This window comes from Lotus japonicus, chromosome 3, assembly GCF_012489685.1.
Source record: "Lotus japonicus ecotype B-129 chromosome 3, LjGifu_v1.2".
NCBI classification, from domain to species: Eukaryota; Viridiplantae; Streptophyta; class Magnoliopsida; order Fabales; family Fabaceae; genus Lotus; species Lotus japonicus.
In genome coordinates, this window is record NC_080043.1 from 9,675,538 (window position 1) to 9,680,593 (window position 5,056).

At 35.1% G+C, this 5,056-nt stretch overlaps 1 long non-coding RNA gene and 1 other non-coding gene across 3 annotated transcripts; both read left to right on the forward strand.

Moving 5' to 3' along the window:
• The first annotated feature begins 429 nt into the window (after positions 1–429).
• LOC130749822 (uncharacterized) lies at positions 430–4,799 on the forward strand. Of its 2 annotated transcripts, XR_009023108.1 has the most exons (4): positions 430–1,087; positions 1,186–3,239; positions 3,317–3,441; positions 4,398–4,799. It is a non-coding gene; the product is annotated as an uncharacterized LOC130749822 (long non-coding RNA). The 2 variants fall into 2 exon arrangements; XR_009023107.1 differs by having other exon boundaries at positions 709–3,239.
• LOC130709689 (small nucleolar RNA snoR27) lies at positions 1,725–1,809 on the forward strand. Its single transcript, XR_009010166.1, has one exon. It is a non-coding gene; the product is annotated as a small nucleolar RNA snoR27 (small nucleolar RNA).
• Positions 4,800–5,056: the final 257 nt, after the last annotated feature.

The window sequence follows — 5,056 nt, forward strand, 5'->3', positions numbered from 1 at the left end:
TGTCCTCATCTTCCTCCTTTTCTCAACTTGGGGTATGTCATGACTCATGACTCATGAATAATGAATTTAACCACTTAAAAATTTAAGATCGATTAATGAGCATTTATTGCATCATTGCATGCACCATCAATAACTATCCAAAGAAATTTGAAATTGCTGGTGAATCAAATTGATTTTTAAATCCTTCAAATCCTCATTCTTATTCACTTTCATTAATCTTTTCTTTTCTTTGACATTTTCATAAATTCTTTGCAGAGGTACAAGCAGCAATAGGAATAGGTTGTTCTAGGCGAAGCACTAGAAGGAGTACTGGGCTCTGTCATGATACGAGAAACTGTGAAATTTGGTGCGTCAACGTGGAACACGCACTTTTCGGCGCTTGTGATAGACGTAATGGCTTAGGATTGGCTTGCTTTTGCTACTTCTGTTAAGCTGTGATCGAATTGAATATATCCTGTAAAATAATACAATGAAGGAAACAATATTATTCTACCATGTTTCTTTCTCTCTTTACTCTGATGATGTGATTAAAAGAAGATATAAACCTTAGTATATGTAAACTTTTAAATAATCTTTGATGTATAAATGCTTAATTTCATATGAGAGATTTGCATTGTCCAAATTTTCGTATTTATAAGTTATAACTTTACGTGTCCGATCCAACAATTTAGCTCAGAACTGGACGGATGGTTAATTACACCATCCTATATATTATTTTCTTGAAAACTAAATTACACCATCCTATCTATCTACTATTACTTAAGGCAAAACCTCAAGTTACTATTCCTAAGAAACCTCAAATCTTGGCCATTCAATTCACTTTCTAATCTAACGGTTGGTTTTCACTCCTCACCTATGACACATGACATTGTGGGCCTTTGTTTTGTTTTTTTTGTCCAAGGTTACTATTTCAAGTACAAATAGTTTCTTCTTCTTGCAGTTTTTTGGCCCAAAGACGGTTCATGATATCATCATCTCAGGGCCAGGTCTTCTCACGGTCAGAGCAAGGAAAAGGAGGGACGAAGCTGGTGGAAGGAGAAGGAAGAAGCTTTCGTGTATCTCAAAACACTGTTCATGCAGTGATTTGGTTTTCCTCTCTTTCTTTCTCTGGTTTTCAATCCATTAGATTGTACAAGAACGTGTTTTCTGATCTAACTGATGATGGAGGCTTTCATCATGATGTAGAAGATGGAGCAGGAAGCATGGCTCCAATGACGCAAGATACAGTGCATTTTTGTACCTTAAGCTTCTCTTTCCCGATTTCATCATCCATTGCGGATTCGTGGCTCCAATGGTGTACCAACAGATGAGTTTCCTTTATCCAATTCTTCAATCAATTGATGTCCTACTAGTTATAGAGTATTTTGTAATGGGCTTCTTTCATTCCCACTTCTATAAATGCTCCTTTGGTTTTGAAGAGTGTGTGTGTTCATGCAGTGTTCTGGGCCAACCCATGGTTAATCTCTTCCCTTCTTACGATTCTCATGTCTGATGTGATGAACCTTTGATGTCATGACTCAGGACCTCCTTCACTCTCTTCTCTTTCTTGGTATTTTGGGTGTTTTTTCAATTTTACAGTATGGTTTTTATGTATGCGAGTTTGGATTGTTGTAATGGTGTTCTTGGTGTTGTGGTGTTGTTAACCTCTTTAAGTGATGGGTCTGAGTTCTTATTCTAAAAATTGAAACCTTGTGAGGAACTTTTTATTCTTAGATGGTTGGATTTGAGGATCAGTGATGTTACTTGAGAACCTGCGTTATCTATCTGTAACTTCCTGCAGGAATTGAAGATCACTTACTGTTACCCCTTTGCCATCTTACTTCTTATCTTGCTTTATATTAGTTTTAATCAGCATTGTCATGCCTTGAAGTGATTGTATGGCATGGGATATCTAGCATTGCAGACTAAGACTCATGAGCTTTACATTCCTATATAGGATCTGTTTTGCAATTATTTTAATTTCATAGAAGAGACCAAACTCATAATACTGAAAATTTTCCCATATGGGGCTTGATTCTGTTGTCTGCGGTCCATAATGTTCACCACTGTTTGTTTTCTTTTTGGGTTAATTAATTTGGAAGGTTTGTGCATATGATATTTGTTTGGTCTATTTGTGATTTAAAGTAGTGGGCTGAAGGTGTAATTATTTTGCTAGGCTTAATTGCACTTTTGCTCCCTCATCTTTCACCGTTGTGCGAAGTCCCTCCCCTATGTTTGAAAGAAGCAGATTCCCTCCCTCATGTATTAAAATGTGAAGATTCGCCCCTTCTGTTAGTTAGCCATCTAAAAGCTAACGGAGGTTGCTATTTTCACCTCCTTTTTTACTATCTCCACCACTTACATGATTTTTGGAAAAAAAAATTATTGGATGGAAAAAAAATTATTGGATGGAAAAAATTATGTGCAAGAGAGATGAAGGTTTTTTTTTTCTTTTATAAAAATATATATTTTTTCTGTTTTTTACTTATTTCATTTATTTTTTTCTTTATTTTATATTTCTGATTGAGGGGTGTGATTAGTAAAAGGAGGAGGTGAAAATAGCAATCCCGTTAATAATTGGATGGAAAGTTAACGGTAGCACAAATTAAAACATGAGGGAGGAAATCTGCTCCTTTTAAACATGAGGGAGGGACTTCGCACAACGGTGAAAGATAAAGGAGTAAAAGTGCAATTAAGCCATTTTGCTATTAATAGCGTTATTTGTTTCTTAAAAAGGGATACTTTTAAAGCCAATGTAATTATTGCTCCAAACGCACAGGGAAGTTATGATATACTGATACCAAGAAAACCAGCTTAATTTGATCAGACCTTTCTTAGATTTTTTAAGGTTGATTTTCAGACAGGTGTCTGAATGGATCTCCTGGTGTTTTCTCTAATACTATAAATTCAATTGTCAATTTTTGTAGAACTTTATGATGTTATTCTGGTTTGTGTTTGCATTCCCATAGGCAAATATAAGATGCATTTTACTCTGATTACCTGGTGAAGCTTGATTTTGCCTTTATTGATGAATATGGTTACATGTGTCCAATTGGGGAATCATCCAACCCATTTGCACTTCAATTAAATCTTATTGATGCTGAGGTAGCATAGTGATAGCATTTGTAACATATCTGATTGTTTCCAAATTATGATTACCGTTATTTCTAACCCGTTTTTTTATTGTTTGCAAGGGCAGAAGATTGAGACAAGTATTTGAAAAACAATGATCATCTAATTCTGGGGTGAAGTTGCTGAGGGTAAGGTGTATAAGATTATATAATTCTCTCTTATCCTAACTATTGGTTCATACTGTGCATCTTCTCATGAATTTTAGATTATTTTCAATGTGAGGACAAGGGTGGTTACGTGATGAATCTGAGTTAATTCCAATGAATGAATTGTCTCTTAAAAACTCAGCTGAGTTTGAATTGACAATGGGAGCATGCGACTTTCTGATCGGTGAGTTGTTGTAACTCTTTAATGGTTACATCATTGCAAGTGGTGGTGTACATGTTATGTGTCATTGATGTGGTTGTATCTCCTTCATTCTGTTTATACATTTTTTTAAGATTTGATCGGTTTGGTAACTGTAGTCTCTACGGAGAAGCGACTTGTGAAGGGTGCTAAAGTGTTCAGGGTGATTATTTTGGAGCTAACGGATGATAGGTATTTTGGCTATATGGGTAGTTTAATGAATGAGAGAAAATAATATTCTAGATTTTGGCTATATGAGTGGTCAAGTTTGAATTTTGACAAACCTGCTTCAGGCGTTCAGCCAACTAAATTGAAGCTTTCTCTGTCAATAAGGAAATAGTCATATTTGTATCTTATTGTTGACTATTATTTAATTTCCCCCTAATGAACTAGCTATATGCCACTGTTGTTATTGAGTTTTCCATGACCCTGCTTCTTCTGTCATGTGAGTTTTTTTTGTTGCTATCTTCCAGCGCCTTTGTTCATTATTTCTCATGTTAATTCTAAATTTGGGTTTGTTTAGTTTGTGAATTGGTATTTGTTGGATCACTTCATCTGCTTGTGTGTTCTTTCCTGTTTTTGTTTCTATTTTGGTTTCTTTGCAGAATATTGTTGAGTTAATTTTCTTTATATGCCCATTTTTGGTGCTTAAATTTATAGGATGTTTCTTGCTGCTTCAGGTATAAGATATTGACATTTTCTCATGTAATTTTATCTTCAAATCTATACTATATATTAACTCAATTATGGTTCCACTACTATCAACCTTTTGAATTTGTTTTATATATTTTCCTCCAAAGTAATTTATGCCTATAGCTCGTGTGTAGAATGAGTAAGTGAATATTACTATATATTAACTCAATCATGTTTCCACTTCTATAAACCTTTTGAGTTTGTTTTGTTTTCCTCCAAAGTAATTTATGCCTATATCTCATCTGTAGAATGAGTAAGTGAATATATATGGATGGGACGGGAAGCACGGTAATGGGTTCATAGGTGCTTTGTTTAAGGTCTCGGTGCTGCCATGGAGACCTCCAATGCCGGAAGGGCACTTCTTCTAGCACATGATCTTCAAGGGAACTATGAAGCCATTAGAGAGGGAGCTCGAGGAGGATATCAAGAACATGAGGGGTCGCTGCTGGTAATTTACGATTTGTAGTTCATAAAGCTCTACTAAGGATTGAAGCCTGGTACCCATGTATTTCCCAGCTTTGGTAAATTCACGTTTTTCTTCACAGTGAATCAGTGATATTGTTTGTTTTTTTTACTGCAATTATGCTATCTTGGAATGGAGTATTACATGATGTTGAATTTCTTCCATCTATGCTTATGTAAGCAGCTTATCCATATTTATTTTACTAATATTTTTAGAACTGGTCACTTATATCCGGTATGTGGATCAAATGAGGTTCCAAAATATAAAATGGGTTATGTTTTGTGGTAATTGAAAAGAATTGCTGCTAGAAGTGCAACTGATGCAAAGCAGAAGAAAAAAAGAACTGCCTGAAAGGGCTGTATTAAGGTATAGGAAAAGGAAAAAACTTACATCAAGTTACTTATCTCCATTTTGTCAAGTTCACCATTGAAATAATGACAAATG